Genomic DNA, 21,780 nt, shown 5'->3' on the forward strand with positions numbered 1-21,780 from the left:
GCAGCACTGTATCTAAATTTACTAATTTCAGTATGACTTTAAATATCAAAGATGTTTAAAGTGACACATAAGAGAATGTATACATACATACTAGTGCATGTGTACTTTGTTAAAAATAGGTTTGAAATGGACTGTAACCTTGGCATACATTCTTAAAAAAATTTTTAGTGGTTGAGATTAAGTGGAATCCCACTGACATCCTATGTGAGAGTGGTGGTTCCTGATGGTCTGGATTGGTGTGTAGTGACCCCTTTCGTAGGGAGAGTGTGTCCTATCCTACGTGGGCGCCAGTAACCACTTGAATGCTGTTTGTGGTTTCCACATTAGTGAGCTGAGCACCTGGGCACCTTGACCTCTTGTCTTCTCATTTTCCCACATCCAGTATTGTGAAGGCCTCCCCGCACCTCCTCTCCCCCCCCCCCCCCCAGGTGTGCATTGCCTTTGAAAGGCTAGCAGGTAAGACCCTCGGGGATGATCATATGTTAATAAAAATTGCATAAGTAAAGTGTTTGTCTTGTTAGGTCAGTGTTATTCTTGAATGGTTTTAATTACTAATTTTCAGAATCCCTTATTTTAAAAATATTTTTTCTAGTATTTAAAGGCATTTGTTGCAGGTTTATGTGCGACTTTTCAGGATTTTGGAACATAAACTTTTGTTACAGGTAGTCAGTGGTGTTTGATCTTTTGGGTATAAAATAGAAAAAGTTATTTTAAATAATCTCTTTAAAGGAATTTATCACTTCAAATTTGAGTAATTGTGTGGAGAATTGGTTTGACTTGCATATAGTTTATAGTCTGGATTACTTAATACCGATTCATTGACTTAAATACTTTCCACTAAGTACATATTGTTATTGATAAATACACATGAAATTCAATTGTTTTGAAAATTTAGAGGACACAGTTGGAAAATATCAATGTATTTTCCAATCTAGATGTGGTGCGTGGTGGCGCGGGCGGCTTTGGAAGGAGCCTTGTGAATTGTTGGCTTTGGTCAAAGTTGTGTTCTTTCTGATGGGCACACGGCCATGCTCTCATGTCAGAAGTATGTGTGATACCGTCTGGTGTCATGAGTTACAGGATTGGTGAGTTACTTAAGGGATTCCCGCCCCCCCATTTCCTTTTATATTTTTTAGACGCATATGTATAGCATTATAGTATAATTAATTGCTGGGAAGGATCTAAAAGGTACTGATTTCACTTTTCTATCAGAAAAGTGTGAAGTACAAATATGATTTTCCAATAACAACTTGGTTGGCCTTTGGTTATATTCACAAAAAGAGTCCGGGTCCTAAGATTTTGGGAAGTATATATATTTTGTATATAAAAATAGAAGCATCATGAAAAGCAGTGGATGCAGTGTGTTACAGGATTGATAGGAGCATTAGCAGTTAATTCCTTACCAGTACTGTTTTTATCCAAATGCAGGAAGTATATGGAAATAGAATGTCTTTTACGCTAAATTAATATGCCTCTGAAGTTACTAAACCATAGATGGAAATGTTATTATAAGTCATACTGAAAATGTTGGTTATTGTATAAGTATAGTAGAGTACGGAAAAGAAAAGGTACACCACAAGTATTTTCTGAAGAGAAAGGTATTGAAGGTATTTGATGACAGAAAGTAAATGACAAGTCAAAACCATCATCCTGTGAATTAAGGGAGTTTGAGGAACTCATGGAGTGAGTATGTCATTTAAAAAAAAAACAAAAAATCACTGGATCTGAAGAGATTGCCCATGGAGTTTACATCTTTAATAGGACAGTCTCACTAAAGATTCCCTAAAGGTCTGCTCCATCTCATTTTCACATGCAGTCTGAAGATCCGTACAAGATTTTATCTTCAAGTTCATTTATCAAGTCGGTGATTAAAGCCAGATGGATTTCACTTCTTATAGTCCAGGAATTGTCCTCCCTCCAGTGGTGACTGACCAGATAGCGTGTCAGGACTGGGCACTGACTCCTCTGCTCTGGATGTAGACTTACTGTGAATCCCTTCATCTTTTCTTTGTTCCGTAAGAACAGCTGCTGACATCTGAGGTTTTGGCAGCCAATATATTATAAAGTGAAGTTAATATTCCACCTTCAATGGAGGGCTAATTATTGACAATGAGAAGCAGAAGTCAGAAACCTTTGGGCAGTAAAGAAGCTGACTGTTGAATACATTGAGAGTGAAACTTTGCATTGCTTGTTCACTGCACTTGAGTAATTAAATATTGTCCAGAAGTTATGGGGAAACACTGCTAACTACTGAGTGGATAGTTTTCCTGTATCTAATCTAATATTTTTTTTTTTTTAAAACAGGCACTTAACAGTAGATAACTTTACCAAGTTCTGAAGATTAACCGAGTAAAATGAGGTTTTGACATGACACCTGCATTAGAATGTAAAGTTGGTTACAGTACTTACGTCATGCTTTTGGGTCTGAAGACTCACTGTTTTCCAGTCAACAAACCTGGTCATTGTGAACCTGTATTACACAGGGTGGAGTCTTATAGCCTGTGTGGTTTGTCTGTCCTTAACATGAGAGAAGAGTAGATTTTCTCTGCAGTTGATAACTGACAAAGAGAAATGTCTTGTCTGACTGCTTCTTAAGCTACATTGTCCAGATAAATAGTGATCAGATTATATCCACTAACATAGATTATCTTTTTATTGCTCTAATTAAAAAAATCATCTGAATACCCAAGTGAAAAAATTGAGTTCACAAGAAAAATGCAGTATCTAATTGCCTGGGTTTCTTTACCTTGAGTAACATATGGACTTCCTTAAGGAGAAAATAATTCTTTTGGACTCAATATTGTTTTGAATTATTTTTGTTAAAATATTGTTTAATGCATAAAACTGTTAATGCAAATGTATATACTTCTTAGTCCTATAAAATTATAAAGCCCAATAAAATTATAAAGGTTACACAGTAATTAAAATGTAAAAGACTTTAATACTGAAAATGTTTTATTGAATTAATCTCTACTTGAAATGTAAATATTGTTGTCTCTCCTTGGCTTTCTGTTGTTATCATGTCTATACTATGTGCTGCTGGACCTTAGTTTTTTTTTTCTTTATCTTTTTTCTCTTGCCATACTGGTACAAAAAAACCTTTTTTGTGTTATCTGACCTTCATTTGGTATAAACACACTTCTGCATTAAGTCCCCCTCTGTGCTGTTCTTTACCAGAGAACTAGAAGTCCTGAGTTTTTGGCTTTCACTTTGAGACCATAGTTGTTTTAAACTCTGGGTTCTCCAGAATGACCATGATACTCTGCTCTGTTCATGGCCGTGTATAGACATAAACATAATCTGTGATTGGTGATGGTCCATAAATTGATCTGTTAGTAACATCGTTTTAAATCTGGGTGATACGGTTTAATCCCTTGTATGTTACAGCTAAGTGTTGCGATTCCCCATGCTTAGTGCTGAATGCATTCATTGGTTTAGAAAGTAAACCGCAGGTGAACGCGGCCCTCCCTCTGAGTCTGTCGTCCATGGCTCTGTGGTGCGTCCCCCTCGCCTGTGGTCTCTGTGTCTCCCTCTCCGTCAGCCCACTCCTGTGCTCCGTCCTCTCAGCTGCTCTTCCATCATCCTGGATGTGCTCTCTGCACATCAGCTCTCACCACAGACTTGAAGAAGACTCGTGATGGGGCTTCCTTGGTGGCTCTGATGGTAAAGAATGCACCTGCAGTGTAGGAGACCAGGGTTTGATCCCTGGGTTGGGAAGATCCCTGGAGAAGGAAATGGCAACCCACTCCAGTATTTTTGCCTGGGAGATCCCATGGACAGAGGAGCCTGGCAGGCTGTCCATGGGGTCATAAAGAGTCAGACGTGACTGAGTGATTAGCACTGTGAGCGGTAGCTCACACCATCTGCTGTGCTAGCTCACACCATCTGCTGTGCGTGGCTCCTTGTTGCGCGTGCCCTTTGTTTACCCCACCCCCTCGTTACCTCGGTCCTCTCGAACCTTTGCTGCCACCTTGATCTGCAGGTCTTCTCACTTGTCACTCTTGTCCTGTTTGACACACACCATGGGAGGGCATGCATTCATCTCCACCATGGGGGCACACACCTCACTGGCCACCAGAAACAGAGACCCTACCCTGAGCTGAATCCTTTTGTGTGATGTTTTCGCTTTATTTGCTTCTGAGAGTACGTCTAAGTCACCCATCATAGTAATAAAATCTTAATAATATTTATAAATGTATTATAATAATTTTTGAATTAAAAAAAATCTTCAAAGCATATTTTTTGAAACTATAAATCAAAAAGTGTTTTTTTATTTGAGATAGATTTAAGATTATTAGAAATACATTTTTGAAACCAGTGTACTTGGCTACAAAGAAATGTTGAAATTAATTTATTTAGATTAAAAATTATTGACATAACTGCTAGAAACCCGGTTACTTTTTATGGGATGCAGATTTTACTGAGTTCTGTTCAGCAGACAGGCAGGGGTGTGTTTTCCAGCCCTCCCTGTGTTAAGTCCTGGTGAGGACATAAAGGTAGACGGTACTATGGACGTTACAGGCCTCTGCCAGTTATAGTCAGCCCTGGTGATGGAGTGAGTGATGAGGCCTGTGGGCCTCCCCTGAAGCTCCTCACTGACAGCCCTAGCGCCGTCAACCATGAGGTTCTAAGCTGAGCTGGTGCAAATCCTAGGTCCTTTTACCCCGTGGCTTTGGGCCAGTTAGCCCTGTGTCCTTCAGTTTCTCCTGAGAGGAGGTTATGCTTACCCTGTAGAGTTATGGTTTCATGAAATAGTGGAAATGCTTTTTAATCACAGTCAGATGCAGAATGATTTATCATTAAATGGTAGTATTAAAAAATGTTACTTAATCTAAGAACATTCACTTAAATCATGTTAAGATATGCATTTACATCAGGTCTTTCCTCCTGTATTAGGGATGGGCTGACTTTCCAAGAGGTTATATGAGGTTCTGTAGGCTTCATTAAACCACTCATGCTTTCTGAAGTTAATTTCTGCTCATGGTTGAAGACAGACAGATGGTGTTCTGCGTGCTAGTGAGACCTGGCATGCCTGGCACCCCTCCCCCACCCCCCTGGGTGTAGTGGCCCTGGTGGGTCCACCCCTGTGGGGACACCACTCCTGCCCTCCCGTGTTGTGTGCATTATTACTGCATTTATGATTGTTGGCATCATTTTTCTGACCAATACAAGTTACAAGTGGACCTGGAGGGGTGTTGGTGTGGTTCATCCATGCATTCATCTCATACCATGGGGTCACACACCTCGCTGGCCCACCAGAAACGCAGACCCTGACTTGGATCTTAGAGCAGGCCTGCAGAGACTGGACTGTCCCTTTTGTCCAGGGTGTATAGAGGAAGCCATGGACAAAAGGGACTAAGCCATTTGAGCTAACTTGGTGCTAACTTGGTGTGAAATACTGCCTAGTAGGCTCCTTATTGGAGGGTAGTGACTGACACCTCAGTCAGATCCTCTTGAACACCTGGGGAGAGGGGGCTCCCTGGAGCTGAAGCCCCACTGCACGGAGCTTCACCCCACCTTCGAGTGCAGGCCCAAGGCCAGGAGAGCCGGGAGAGGCGGTCAGGTCATATTTCTTACTCCTGTCCTTCTTGCAAAGTTGAGATGTAAATTACATGTGATAAAATTCACTTTTTAAACTTCAGCTCAGTGACTTTTACCATATCCACAAGACTGCAAACATCACTGTCTAATGGCAGTGTCTAACTGTCTAACTCCAGAATGATGGATAGTTGAGCTATTTCTGTATTTTGGCCATGATAAGTTATGCTGTTACAGACGTGTGTACAAATGTTTGTGAGGACCTATGTTTTCATTTCTCTTAGGTGGGTACCTCGAGGTGGAATTGCTGAGTCATAAGGTAACCCCATGTTTAGGCATTTGGGGAACTGCTTGGCTGTCTTCTAAAGTGGCTAAACCATTTTACATTTCCACGTCCTCACTGACACTGTTACTGTCTTTGATTCTCACCATCCTAGTAGGTGTAAAGTAGTTTTCGTTGCAGGTTTTCCTAGTCACTAATGATGTTGAGTATCTTTGTATAAGATCAATGGCTATTTGCCTATTTTCTTTAGGTGTACTCATGTCCTTTGCCCATATGAAAAACTGGCTTATTTGTTGTTTTATTGTTGAGCTGTAAGAGGTCTTTGATAGTCTAGATACCCAGGTGGCGCTAGTGGTAAAGAACCCACCTGCCAATGCAGGAGAAAGACACAGGTTTGATTCGTGGGTCAGGAAGATCCCCCGGAAGAGGACATGGCAGCCTACTCCAGTATTCTTGCCTGGAGAATCCTGTGGAAGGGGAGCCTGGTTGGCTATAGTCCATGGGGTCGCAAAGAGTTGGACACAACTGAAGCAAACTAGCATGCATGCCGGAGGTCTTAGATATTCTGGATATTAGACCTATATTAAATACATGGTTTGCAGATATTTTTCTTGTTCTCTAGGCTATCTTTTCACTGTTTTTGGTACTATTTCTTTGATGTACAGATTTTGAAATTTTCATGTAGTGTAATTTTTGTTTTACTTTGGTTACTTGTCATTTTAATTCTGTGTCTAAGAAATTATTGCCTAGTCCGAAGTCATTGTGATGGTTACTTTTGTATCAGCTTGGCTAGGTTGTAGTAACTTGTGACTAAATCAAACACTAATCTGGGTCCTTTGGAGTGTTTTGTAGAGGACATTGTCCTTAACAACATGACGAACCCCGCTCTGGTCTCCTGAAGGCCTCAAGCAAAAACGTTTCCTGGAAGAGAAGTTCTGCTTCAGGATGTAGTGTCCAGTGCTACCTGAATTGCCAGCCTGTCCCCACAGTCACGTAGGCCAGTTCCTTAAAATAAATCTCTCTATGCCTGTCTACCTCTCTTTTTTTTTAATCTGTCTACCATTTATCTGTAATGTTGTGTTCGAACTGATACAGTAACAAATTTACATCTATGTTTTCTTCTAAGAATTTACACTGGTAGCTTTTACATTTAGGCTTTTGGTCTGTTTTGAGTTAATTTTTGCATATGGTGTGAGGGAGGGGTCTTGATTCATTCTTTTGCATGTTCATATCCATTTTTAGTACCATTTGTTGAATGGTTCACCTTTGTTGAAAATCATTTGACCATATGTCTGTATGGGTTTATTTCTGGACTCTCAGTTCTGTTCCGTTGATTTATGTATCTAGCCTTAATGCCAGAAGCACAGGTAGTTACTATAGTTTTATAGTTAGTTTTGGGATCAAGAACTATGAGTCCTCCAATTATGTTCTTTTTCCAGATTGTTTTGGTTATTCTGGGTCCTGTACATTTTCAAATGTACAAATCTTTCACTTTGTTGTTTAAATTTACTCGTAGGTATTTTAATTTTTGATGCAATTTTCAATGAAACATTTTCTTAATTTCTTTTTTTAAGAGCCAATTATTCGTGTATAGAAATGAAGCGGATTTCTGTATATTGATTTTGCATCCTGCGACTTTACTGAATATGTTGATTAGTTCACGCATGTTTTTGGTGGGATCGTTAAGGTTTTGTGTACGTAATAGCATGTCGGCTACAAGTACGGTTGTGCTTCCTCCTTTCTCACTTGCATCCCTTCCACTTCTTTTTCTTGCCTAATTGTTTTGGCTAGAACTTTCAGTGCTGTGTTGAATAAAAGTGGTAGAAGTAGACAACCTTGTCTTATTCCTTATCTTGGAGGAAGATTCAGCTTTTCACTGTTGAGTGAGTTGTTAGCTGTGAGCCTGCACTTGGCGGCCTTCACTGTGCTGAGGTATATCCTCTTTGTACCCACTTTGCTTGGAGTCTTGTGTTTGCCATCTTACTGAACTTAACTAGTGTGGATAGGTTTTTGGTGTCAATTTTTAAGGGTTTTCTGTATGTAGATTTGTGTCATCTGCCAATAAAGATTGTCATCCTTATTTTCCACTCTGTCTTTCTTTTTCTTTTTTTTAAACCTAATTTCTCTTCTGCTATTTTTTGCAGTCATAATTTCTAATTCAAGTTTCCTAGATCATTTTTTCTTCCTTTCCTTAATTAAGTACTTTTTTTGTTTTGTAGATCTAGATATTTCTAGCAGTAACATTCATTATGAATTGGATAAAAGGCTTAGTTTGTATTTATGTTTTAGTCCAAGGGAGTATACTCTTGAAATGCTCTGTTCTAGAATACTGGTCCATAGGATTTTGTTCCTTCAGTCCTCGTATGCTTTCCAGCAGTGTGTACTATCCATTCTTGGAGCTAATAAACTGTGGAGAACAAGTTGTTCTAGAAGTCCAGTCAATCTGAAAAGGCTGCATGCTGTATGATCCCAGTTATGTGACTTTCTGGTAAAGGCAAACAGTGAAAAGATACATGGTTGCTCAGGTTTTGGGGAGGAAGAGAGATGACTCGTGCAGATCTTAGGACAGTGACACCATTCGTAACAGTGGAGACACGTCCCAGCCCATGGTGTACAGCAGGGAGGGTGAGCCCTCATGGTAATTTTGAACTTGAGTTAGTAATAATTAGGGTTGGTTCATCAGTTTTAGCTAAAGTACCTCAGTAACTAACGCTTGATGCTAGTAAGGACAAGCAGCAAGGAGCAGGGGTACACAGATATTCTCTGTACATAAAAATGTCCTAAAATTAGAGGAGGGAAAAAAAGAGTTTATTAGAGTAAGCAATAACTTTAAGACAGCAATTTTTTTGAGATCGTTGTAGTACAAGTGAGATTGAAGTCCAGGAGGGCTGAAACTTGACAGGTGACATCAGCAGTGGTAGGACAAATGTTCTTTGTGGGTCTGTTAGTATTGTGTGAAGGTGTGGATTTTCCCGAATCACAGAGAGGAGCGGATCTGCGTCCTGGGCCACCCCGGCAGTTCCTCAGCAGGGAGGCAGTCACGTTTGCACAGTTGAAGGCTGCCGCCAGGCACTGGTGAGAGGTCTTCCACACCCCCATCTGTGTGCCCAAGTCAGGAGCCCCAGTAAGAAGCGGCCCCTTGGGTGGCAGGATGCAGAGGATGGTGTGAGGTTGTTTCTGAAACCAGAGCTAATGGGGTTCTGGCACTGGGAAGTGGCACAGACAGCAAGAAAGCCTGAAGAAGACAGTGCTTTATATTCCTTTGTGTTGGGTGTCAACCTGGACAGTTTCCAGAAAAACTGTAACCTGAGTGGGCAGTGGTGTGAACTGGCAGAGCTCAAGATGAAGGACCACTTACAGAAATCTTGTTTCCTCTGTCCTGGTGGAGATTACAGTGGCTAACAGGACCACACTGACTGAAGAAGATGCAAGGCCTGCAGTGAGAAAGCAGCTTGACACGACTCATCCTCATGCGTCACTTTTCAGGAATGCTGCTCTGCTCTTCACACACACGCAGGCCATCTAGGCCGCCTGGGAGCAAAAATTCATGTACTTGACCAGAGGAGGCAGGTTTCTCAGAGAAAAAAGGCATTTGTTTATTTGTTTTGCTGTGGGTTTAGCTAAATAAACGCTGAAAATGTGCAAGCAGCAGACTTGCTTAGTATCAGGAACTTGGTAGATGTGAAAATGTGCAGACATGTTGAACTGCGATTGTCATGTTGCGTGGTAGGAATCAGTGAAGGGAGCCCAGACTGGGTGAAGCGAGTGTGTGTGAGAAACAGGCTGCTCCTGAAAGACTAGTGAGAGGCCAGATTCATGTCCTGACAGCATTCAGATGTGTTTCTGTCTTGAGTCTGAAGGAGCACGAGTAATAGCTGGGTACCTGGAGCCAGCTTCCCTCCCCTCCAGCTCTGAGTTGGCTGGTAGAAGATCCAAGGTGGCTTTGGTAGGGCAGCGAGTGGGAACGTGGAGGAGGAAGCCAGCCTTCCCCAAAGTGGACCAGGTCCCGTGGATTCTGAGTGTCTGACCATCTCGGGTGGTGTTGCAGCTGGAGACAGGCCTTGCTGAGCAGAAGTCCATCTGTGGCCCCCACCCACCACCACAGACACTCTCTTCACATACCTATTGTCCACACTGAGGTCGTGATGGCAGGCCAGCTGACTGTTCTGTCTGCTTGGATGTTCAGGTGATGTTCTTAATGGGCATTAACATGTGATCAGTGGTCTTCATGCTTTGTGCAGACTCCCAGAGGACTATCTACTCGCGTCTTTCTCCGACCCCTGTGTCTGTGACCTCCCAGCTTCGCTTCTGCCAGGCTCATTGCTGACCAGTGGAACCCTTTGTCACTTACCATAATCTTTTTCACAAATGATTCTGGAACCATTGGGATCACTATGCAAAACTAAACGCATATACCTCATACCATATAAAAAAGTTAATTCAGAATGGATCATAGCAATGTAAAACTTTTATATTTTCCTCAAACTATTAGAGGAAAAAAAAAAAGAAAAATGTTAACTTTGGGGACAACTAGGCAAAGGTATCTTAAATAACAAACCACAACAAGCAGGATTTGCAGAACAAAATTTCAAAACCCGAACTTCACTGAAATGAGTAACTTGTGCTCTTTGAAAGACTCTGTTAGAGAAGAAAATGACCAGTCATGACTGGAAGAAAATGTTGTGAATCACACATGTAATTGTCTCCTGAAGACATATTATGTCCCCATCCTGCAAATCTGTGAAAATGTTACATCACAAGGCAGAAGGGGGTCAGGTTGCAGACAGGATCAAGGTTGCTCATCAGCTGACCTTGAGAAGAGGCTGTCCATGTGAGCCTGGGGTGATTACAGGGACACTTGACCGTGAGTGAGGGTCAGGGTGAGGGTGCTGTGACGGGCAAAGCTGGCTGTGAGGATGGAGCTGGGCCCCAAGGCAAGGAGGGCAAGCAGCCTCTAGAAGTTGAAGAAAGAGTACACTCCTTTCAAGTCTGCAAGGAACCACAACTTCGTCTTAGCCAAACAGTGAGACTTTTCAGGCTTCTAACCTGCAGAACTGAAAGGTAATACATTGGTTTTAAGCACTTAAGTTTGTGGTGGTTTGTTCTGATGATAAATTGAAAACTGATACACTGGTATAAGAAAATATATAGAACTCTCAAAACTCACCAATAAGAAAACAACCCAATAAAAAAATAGGCACAAACTGAACAGACACTTGAGTAATAAAAATATACAGGTGGCAAGCACATAAGAAGGCGGTTAGTATCATTCATCATTAGGGAAATGCAAATAGAAGCTATAATGAGATAGCATTACACACCTATGAATGTCTGAATTAAAAAGGATTGACCATACCAAATGTTGGGGCAGATGTAGGTAAACGAGTTCTCATATGTTGCTGGTGGGTCTGTAAAATGGTGTGACTTCTGAAAGTAGTATCTACTATCTGACATAGCATTTCCATTCCCAAGTATGCACTCAAAAGACAGTGACAAGCATATGTCCATGCAAAGAAATGAATACTCAGAATATTTGCAATAGTTAGAACCTATCATGTAATAGTCAAATGTCTATCATCAAGTGAATGGATAAACTGTGTGATACATCCATAAATGGAATGCTATTCAGCAATAAAGTGAAGTTTCAAAATAATTAAGTGAAAGATGACAAAGAGTACGTTCTATGTGATTTTATTTTATGAGGTTCTAGAAAATGTATCAGTCTATCCTGTCTACAGCTTGATGGCTGCCTCATAACAGGACGTTGGGAGGGGAGAAGTCATAAATGATTGTGCAAGAACTTTGGGATAATGGATAATAATATTGTCTTGATTGTGGGGGTGGTTTCATTTATATAAACGTGAAGTTTATAAAATTGAGCAGCTTAAACATATGCTGTTTAATTGTATTCTACCTCAATAAAGCTGTTAAAAAATAAGGATACAGAAAAATTGAAAATAAAAGGATGGAGGAAGGTAACAATACAAACACTAGACAAAGACAACTTGCTGAAGATAAAGCAGGCTGGTCACTAGGAAACATCTGCATCCTCCGTTCATACCCGTGAAACATAGCCTTGAATAGGCACAGGAAAAATTGCTAGAAGATTAGAGATCTTTAAGAAAACAATACATGCACACTAACATATGTCTCTCTGTGTAAGATACAGCACAGGCCATTAAGTTTATGGAAGATCTGAACATGATTAACAGATTTGACTTAAAGGGTGAATATAGAAAAATGCACCTGCCACCTGCAGAGTGAACACTCCTTGGAAGCACATCTTTGCCATTGAGTGTGCTCTCTGAGCATCGAGGAAATCAAAATGATGACCAGAAAGTGAAGAGATTAGACACTAGGAATTCTGTGTGTCAGTAACCAATGAGTCAGTGGAAAAATCACAGTGGAAACTGGAAATGTCTTAAATTGAGTGATGACAAAAATACTACATGCTAAAACCTGTGAGATGAAACAAAAATATTGTGCAGAAGCAAGTGTATAAACACAAAACACACATATTTAAAGTTGTGAGAGGCTGAAGGTTGATCCTCTAAACATTCATTTCAAGAGGTCATAGAAAGCAAAATTAAACTTAAGGAAAGTAGACAGAAAATAAAGATAATAATAGAGGTCAATAAATAAGAAATGTATAATAGAACCAAGATACCATTAAGAAAAGGAAAAACTGGCCATCATCAAAGTCTAGAAATAAATGCTGGGTGTGGAGAAAAGGGAACCCTCCTGCACTGTTTGTGGGGATGTAAGTTGTACAGCCACTATGGAAACTTAATGAAGTTTCCTTAAGAAGCCAAAAATAGAATGACCATCTGATCCAGCAGTCTCACTCCTGGGCATACATTCTGGAAAAGACAAAAATGGCCAATGTTCATAGCAGCACTCTAAATAGCCAAGACACATTGAAGCAGCGTGTCTGTTGACAGATGAATGGATGAAGATGTGGCATATAAATAAATGGAATATAACTCAGTCATAAAATAATGAATTATTGCCATTTGCAGCAACATGGAGGGACCTAGAGATTATCATACTAAGTGAAATAAGAGAAGGCATGATACCACGTCTATGTGGAGTCTAAAAACAATGCAAATGAGTTTATTTACAAAACAGACTCATGCAGAAAACAAATTTATGGTTACCAAAAGGGAAGGCAGGGGAGGGATAAATTAGAGATTAACACATACACAGTACAATATATACAATAGCTTAAAAGGATTTACTGTATAGCCCAGGGAAATATATTCAGTTATCTTTCAAACTAAACTTCATATTTTGTATTGGAGGATAGCCAATTAACAATGTTGTGGTAGTTACAGGTGAAGAGCTAAAGGATTCAGCCCTACCATTCAGTATATTTTAATAACCTATAATGGAAAAGTATGTGTGTGTGTAACCGAATCACTTTGCTATATACCTGAAACTAACATTGTAAATCATGTATACTTCAGTTAAAAAAAAAAAAAAAAGCAAAGTTAGATATTTGCTTTGCAAATAACCAGAAAAAGAACGCAAATGTAAAGTAAAAATCCTATCAGCAGCAAGAAAGAGCTTGGGTACTAATCAACAAGTCACACAAGATGATACACACATGGCCCAGAAACATAAAAATGTGCTCGATGAGTTATCACTGATACTTCCCCAGTGGTTAAAATTAGAGTGACAACAAGTGCTGGTGAGGATGCACAGCTGAGGGAGGAAGCATAAACACTCTCACTTGAAACTTGCATCATCTTTTGAAATCTAGGATATACCTTCCCCAAGGCACAGTCATTCATTCTCAAGTATAGACCAGCTGCTGTGCATGGGCCCCAAGAAAGTTACCAGAGGTGTGGGTGGTGGCTGGACTCTGGGCAGGAGACGCACTGTGGTATTTCCGTCCATACGTTGCTCAGCATACAAGAATGTGGATGAAGCTACAGACATGGGGATGAGAAGACAGGAGCTCATGTACTGTGTGATTCTGTTTAAAAAAATAACAGCAGAACCTGACCTATACTGTTTAGACTTCTGTGGTAAAACTAAAGAGCGTGGATCCTGTTGTTTTGTCGAGAGGGTCCTAAGAATTGAGGGGATAATTCGCTCAGCTGTGATGTTGGGTTTGTGATGTTTCACAATAGAAAAGGCTTTTTGAGAAAGCCTCCAACAGCTTCACTCAATTAAGAATTTACTTAATTCCCACCACCTGGTGAGTATCTCAGTGCACTAGTTGCAATGGGGGTGGAGGTGTGGTCTCTGCTTCTCTCCAAATGTTTACAATCTAAAATCTAAATTTACTGGAGGAGAAATATGGGTGAAGAATAGGTTGCAAATAGGACAGGCCTGGTTCTGAGGGGCTTCGTTGTGGGGTGCCTGGCTTTTTCTGTCCTCTGGTCCTTCAGTGCACTGGGGGCTTCTCTGGGTCTGAGCCTTGTGGGAGAGCTGGAGGCTGAATGTTCCCGGAGCCACTGACTGTCCCCACCATGCCCTTAGCATCCTGGGTGTGGGTGCTGGGACGTACAGAGCCCACAGGTGTGTGTGGGCCCAGCTGGGTGTGCACCTGTCCTGGGGAACCCTCAATGGCCCGAACCGATGGAGGAGCATTGTGTCCCAGAGCCCAGGCTCTCAGGTAAGAAGAGCTCCAGGTAAGGGGTGGGACCTGGCTGGGCAGCAAGCACGTGCAACTGCCTGGGCGGGGGTCCCTGCGGCTGAGCTGGTTGGAGTGGAGGAACTGCGCCTGGCTCTTCCCGCCCCTCAGCCAGGGGCGCCTGCCCAGCCGGGCTTGGGGCTTGATTCAGGGGTCTGGGGCCTCTCCCGCAGACCTGGCCATGTCCCGCAGCTGATCGGCCACATAGAGAACCTTTGCAGGCTGGGGACTTCTCCATGTTGTGTGGGAACACTGCGTCCATACCCCTGGGGGAATCTTCTCAGTCCCTCTTCTGCCCCCAGTAAAAGGGCTGAGAGGGGGTCTGGGGGACACATCAGCTAACCGAGACCAATTCCTAGAAAGCTGTGTAGTACCAGTTACAGACCAAGAAAAAGTCTGAAGAGGCTTAGCACGAGAGAGACTGAATTAGTAATAAAAACAACTTCCCACGAAGGAAAGCCCAGGCTCAGAAGGTTTCACTGATGGATTGCACCCGACATTTAAGGAGAATTCAGACAGACTTCCAAAAAAATAGGAGAGAACACTTCCCACTCATTCTATGAGACCAGTGTTACCTGTTGAAAACCACCTGAAGCGGTCACTGCAGGGCTTGGGAGACTGAGGAGGAGTTGCCAGTACCAGGCCAAGCCCCTGAGGCACAGGCATTCAGCAGGTGCTCCTGGGGCTGCTGTGTGTACAGACGGTGCTGTGGGGCCCGAGTGAGGGGCAGGCCGAGGCCCCTGGGCATTTCCTGCTGTGTCTCCAGCCTGGTGGTTGTGGGTGAGGGAGGCCTGAGTCGGGTCCAGGCCCGGCTGATGCTCTGGAAGAGGGACAGTGACAGTGGCCCCCTACCCAGTACATGACCGGAGGTTTGACTGAGGCCATGCAGCTGAGCCCAGGACCCAGAGGAAGTGCTGTGTCGTGACTCAGGCCGCCGGGGAGGATGGGCCAAGAGCTGCCTCTGCAGGATGTTCTCGAGGCTCCTGCGACCCACGGGTCTGAGCTGCTTCCCTAGATGCTGTTCGTTCAGGTTGCCTGCCAAGAAGTTTCGTTTCTTTCCAATAGGGACAAAGTGAAGTGAATACTTCTGGGTGTGGGAATAAGGAGGACGTGGATAATTAAATGCAGAACAAGCATTGTTGAGTGTATTAACTTCATGGCCTAAGGGGATCTCAAGAAATAAAAGGATTTTTTTTTTAAAGTATTCTTCCAAGGAAAGAATTTGTAGTGATTTAAATCATATGATGCTGGGAAAGATTGAGGGCAGGAGGAGAAGGGGACGACAGAGGATAAGATGGTTGGATGGCATCACCGACTCAATGGACATGGGTTTGGGTGGACTCCGGGAGCTGGTGATGGACAGGGAGGCCTGGCGTGCTGTGGTTCATGGGGTTGCAAAGAGTCGGACACGACTGAGCGACTGAACTGAACTGAAATCATGTTCTGAAATCTTAATTTTAACCCAGTCATCAGACAACAGACTCATCTTAACAAATCCACTTTTCTTTCAGTTCTGTCCAACTCTGCGACCCCATGGACTGTAGCCCACCAGGCTCCTCTGTCCATGGGATTCGGGCAAGGACACTGGAGCGGGTTGCCATTTCTTCCTTCAAGGGGTCTTCCTGACTAAGACAAGAGAACCCTTGTCTCTTGAGTGTCCTGCATTAGCAGGTGGGTTCTTTACCAACTGAACCACCTGGGAAGCCCCATTAAATATTAGGACATGGTTTCTCTATACTTAGAAAGATGGAAACAGCATAGGCTCCTTAGATACTTCGAGAAGATCCTTTCTTATTATGTTTCCTACTTGTAAAGACCCACACGTGTATTTGAAAACCCAATATTGTGTGTTATTTGACTTTCTGTTTCAGTCCGTAAGGGGGCACCCTGTTCTGGAAGGGGACCCGGGTGGTATCGCTCTGCGCCTCATGGGGTTGACACACATTCACACGGCCTCGCTGGGGAGGGCGCTCTGTCCCGAGTGACAAGCTTCTCTGTGAGGGTCAGGCTCCACTCTGAGCATCAGTGCTGGGCTGAGGGACCCTGTATGTGGCCGTGACTTCCAGGAGGGTTGCCCCTGGATTCCTGTTCCCTTTGAGGAGCCTAGGTCCCTGACATGTCTCTGCTCAGGGGTCTCCCTGGTGACCCTGAGCTTTGCGGGGACGAGGGTTCAGGCTGTGACGGGCGCTGCCTTGGTGATGAGCGGGTGGCAGGGGGCTGGACACAGCTGTGAGGGTCTGCCTGCCGGTCCCCTCCCCCCACCAGCCGAGAGGGGACGGATTGGGGAGGGTGTCAGGGAGATGCCTGCTCTGCCTGCACCAGGCAGCTGCCCTCCCCCAATTCTGAGTCATCAGCAGAGGGCAGTACCCACCCTCATAAAGAACGGAGGACACTATTCCCCAGGGAAGGATGCCTGTCCACAGGGACCCAGATGCCTCGGATACAGGTGAGTGTTGCTGTCTCCCCTGCAGTGTGGGCATCTTCTCGCTGAATGTGACCTCAGCTCTGCAGGGACAGAGGTGTCGCTGTGCCTCTGAATATAACCGTGAAGGAAGCACAGAGGGATCTCGGCAGTGTGTGTGTCTGCTAAGTGAAGAGTCCTGTCTTCTCGACTTCAGAACCTACAGGGTAACTCTGACAGGCTGTGACCCAGGGCCACCGGACTGCCTCCACCTGGGCTCTACTGGTGATCAGGATCTGCGATCAGAGTGGGAGCAGGTGCCGGGGGGTGGGGGTTTGACGGTCACCACGGGGACTAAGTCCACACCATGCTGGTCACTCTGCCTGCTCCAAGCCTAGGACCACACCCTCCTGTCCAGACACTGGTCCTGGTGGCTGTGTTTCTGCTACAGGAGCCCCAGGGACATGTCCTGGCTTCTGTATGACGAGTTTCGAGGCCAAGTGTTGACCAGTTGTGACATCATCACTCCCAAGTACACAGGCGTGTCTGTCTTTTATCTGAAGCCCAGGTGTGTGCACGACTTTCACACCACTTTATAAACCAGATTATTTCCTGCACCCCCCACACCCCGCCCCACCGTCTCCTGCACTCACCTTCCCTGTGTTAGTTCGGTCCTCAGACATGACGGCCATGGTACAGGCCGCCTGGTGACCTGGCGCCAGCCTCCCCCCGAGCTGTCCACATACCTCTAAGTATTGCCACGCTGCTGTGCTCAGGTGTCTTCTCACATGGGAGAAACAAGGAACGTGTCTCTGATCTTCCACTAATGCCGGAGCTTCTTAAGCATTTGCTACATCCTTGGTCCTCAGTGCTTTTCTGTGTGAAGCAGGGAGATGGGCTTCAGTCTTCTCGGAGCCCTGGAGTTCAGAGCCTCCTGGAGGGGCTTCAGGTCTGGGACTGAGCACCCGGGGCTCAGAAAAGACCCACCTCTGCCTTTTACATTGAGCATCCAAGATGTTTTACTAGATTTCTGACATTGCATCAACATGCAGTTAAAATACTTCTTAAAAAATTGTAAATTGTATAATGTAAAATTAACCATTTAAAGGTGAACTATTAAGTGGCTCTGCCCAGACTCCCAGAGCTCACGCAAATAGACAAAATAGTGTTAGTGCTGGAAACGGAGGTGTCACATCTGCTTGAAGCCTCTCAGTTTCCACTCCTGAGAGCAGGGCATCAGAGACGCAAGTGGTGACCTCTCTTCCTAGTCAACTTCTGTGACCTGGAAATGTGTGTTCCAACGATGCTTTTGTCATAAGAGACTTCTACCAGAGCAGAAAGTTTGAGTTCTCAGTAGGTACTATGCTTTTTATTTCAAATTCCTAACTTATTTATAATTCAGAATTTCTTTGAGACATTTATCGATTACGGATGGCTTCCCGAAAAAATTCGCACACGTACACAAAATTCCACTAGCTGGGGTTGACCTTCCCTTTTCCAGTGGGACTGGGGTTTTATCACACTTTGACATGCTGTGAGTTAAGGGGGAGATAGCTTTTGGGGTCAGGCTTTCACAAGTCTCTGGGCTCTGAGAAGCTATGCTTGATGGGTGGTGAGGACATCTTGGGGGGGGGTGGTGACCAGTGAGTCTTCAGGGCCGCTCTCCCTGGGGAGGGGCAGCCGTGTTCTTTGTGTGAGAACCAGGTAGGTGTGGGTACCCCTCACAGCCTGGTAGTTACATCATGTTCACGTCTGTTAGATATGCTGGCTGTCCTCCTACAAGCCGCTCACAGTGGTCACCACATCCTGGGGCCCAGAGCGGCTGTGTGCTGGGCTTCAGGCAGTGGGTGCCGTCTGCAGGGGGCGCTGTTGCAGCTGGCTGGGTTTGCCTCTCTGTCCGCGAGGCTGGACGTGCTCTGGGCGGGGGCGGTGGTGGGGGTGAGGGGGGGCTCTGCTGGCCTCAGGAAGGACGGTGTGGAGCACCCTGAACTGGTTCATCCCTGGACAGACGCGTGGCTGTTACCAAAAGTCCCTGGGGTTTGGGGCTGTTTGTTGCTGCAGCAAAAAGAAAAATATGTCTATGAATGACATCTCCTTTTCCTGAGTGTCCAGGTCACTGTGTTTCCAGCGTTCCTGCTGTGCTCTGTGCTCTGGGAGTGGACTTCTGATTGCCGTCGACTGCAGGCCCCAGGTTTGCTTCCTTCCGGGTTCTGGGGGTTCAGTTGATGGGAGGACCAGTGGGATGTTGGAGAGCAGAGGCACGAGCTCAGGGTGTGTATCCCTGCTCCCTGCTGACTGGCCAAGCCCAGAGACGCCTGTGCCACTCTCCCTAAGACCCTGATGACCTGGTCACTGCGCCCTCCCCTTGGCTCCAGACCCCAAGGAAACGGCCTCTTGCTGTTATGTGTCTGGTCACAACTTCTGGTTTTCTTCACTTTGTCTCTTCACAAAGCTCTCCCCTCATCCCCGAGCCCTTACTCATACGTTTGGGGCAGGTGGAGTCTCAGGAACAAGAGCTGGCCACCCTCACTCCCAGGAAGGACATTCAGGGCGTCATGCCTTTCAGGGCAGGGCTGCAGCATTGACAGCATTGTCTCTGTGTGTAGATTATACCTCTGAGGATGTTCACTGCAGCGATGAAATAGTCACAAATAATGTTTGCCCAGAATTTGCAATTATTCCCATGGTGTTCTGAGTCCCCCAAAATGGTCATTATCCCAAATTCTCAGGAAAGGAAACTGCCCATTTGGGAAGGTGATGACACACCAGAGGCCACCTAGCATGCCCGCACGAGGGCAGTGTCTACGGCCGTGGAGGCAGAATCCCTGATTTGCCCGGCCCGGCTCCAGCATCCACCTGCTCCCCGAACCTGTGCCTGTGACAAGCCTCACCTGTGCACTGTCTGCTGGGGCGTGGCTCAGTGGACCCCGAAGTGAGGAGACTGGCCGATGCTCTGGTGGTCCCCGGATACCCCAACGCTCATGCAGAGAGTTTCTCAGGCTGGCAGGGGGTGGGGGGGGCCAGTGTTGGACTCTGGAACTCAGTGTCTCTACCTCTTCCGGCTCAACAGAGATCTGAGCTGTCTGTGCCTGTGGCTGTTTTGGAAGCTGCACTGTGTCAGAGGTCTGGAGGAGGGGGTTCGTTTGTTTGGATTCGTGTCTGTTGTCTGATTGGTGGCAGTTCCTTGGAAGATGGTCTGGTACACACACAGAGGCCTCACACATGGCCCAGGCCTGTGAGGAATTAAAAACTGCAGTGAAAACAATCAGAAGTGTGACTGTGTCACTGTGTCAGTGAGATGTGGGCACACGTCTGGGCTGTTGGCCATAAGTGGGAGCTGGGCCGTGTGGCAGTTGCCTTGGAAAGGTCATCAGAGGTGAGGCACGCACACTGGTGAGGTATACAAAAGTTTGCAGGATAAAGCGTATCTTTTCCTTTGAAGAAGTAATGGAAGCCGCGTCACCCAGAGCACCAGGATTTGGCTAGTTTCTCCCACCTTCCCTGGCAGTCCCTGGGAGGAGGAGCTGTTCTCTTGAAATGCCCCCTTTCTCCTTTCTACTTGATGTCCCTAATAATTAGGGGACTGCAAATTAAAAACTCAGCACAATGCCACATTTCACTGGTTAGCTCTATGGAAGCTAAGAAGATAGACATTGTCCTGGGGTTGGTGGGGTCAGGTCCTGAGGTGCATATTGTTGTGGTCATCATGCTGGCTTTTGGCAATAGCCATCACAATTTAGCAGAATCTAGAAAAATTTTAAATGCACATTTTTGACTCAGCCATTCCATATTTGGCATACAACTTGCATGAATGCTTGCATATGGACACAAGATGAATAAAAATTAAATATCCCCTGCAGTGCTGCACAGCGAATCCTGGAATATCCACCTTCGTTTCTGTCAGAGGATAGTGAGCACTTTCTAGTGCAAGTGTATAGCTTATGAAATATTGTAGGGCTTTGCAAAATATAGATACAAACACAGAAAGTTCTCCACGGCATATTCTCCACTGACACCTCACACACGCACTTCTGTGGTTCCTATTTTTATATTGTGATCTTTTTTTTTAAAAGTTGTGCCCTGGGAATTCCCTGGCAGTCCAGAGGTTAGGACTCGGCACTTTCACCGCCAAGGCCCAGGTTCAATCCCTGGTAGGGGAACTAAGATCCCCTTGTGGTGTGACCAGAAATATAAATAAAATAAAGTTTAGAAATGTAAAAAGTTGCATCCTCCCAAATGAAGTGATTTCATAGTAAAGATGGCTGTGTAGATGTGACAAGGTTAAGTCACCTTTCTAGTGGCATTTTAGGGCAGTGATGCCAGCGCTGTCCAGTCAGCAGTACTTCTATACTGACGGACGGGAACATACTTGGAAGCTGGAAGGTTGGTTCAAGGACGCTCTGCGGTCTCCTCTCCTCTTCCACCCTCCTTCCCCCACTCTCGCCATCCCCTGAGGTCATGTTGCCAAGATTCCAGACGACTGCCCAGTCACTGGACTGCAACTTCCAAGTCACTGGACTGCTGTCTGCCTCTGTCCCTCTCCGGATGTCCATGAGACCCCACTCCCTGGTCTTTCTCTCTCTGCTCCTTTCCTGTTCCTATGGCACTCCCCACCTGCACCGCGGCATAGTTTTCATTAGGATTTGTGTTCAGACTTCTCTTACTTTCCGTGTTCTCTATGGCCTTCCTGCATGAGCCCATCCACTCTTGTGGCTTAAATCCAACCTACGTGCCGTGCTTCCAGCTCAAACTGTTCCAAGCACCAAGCCTGGGCCTCCAACTGCAACTGGCCGCCGTCATGTGGGTGTGTGATGTCAGATTCAGCATTTTCAGAATCAGACTCATTTTCTCCAAACCTGGACCAGGGCTCCCTTCTCAGTGCCCTGCTTCCTGACTGGCAGCCCCTCTGTCTGTTCA

The sequence above is a fragment of the Odocoileus virginianus genome, chromosome 15, assembly GCF_023699985.2.
Source record: "Odocoileus virginianus isolate 20LAN1187 ecotype Illinois chromosome 15, Ovbor_1.2, whole genome shotgun sequence".
Lineage (NCBI taxonomy): Eukaryota > Metazoa > Chordata > Mammalia > Artiodactyla > Cervidae > Odocoileus > Odocoileus virginianus.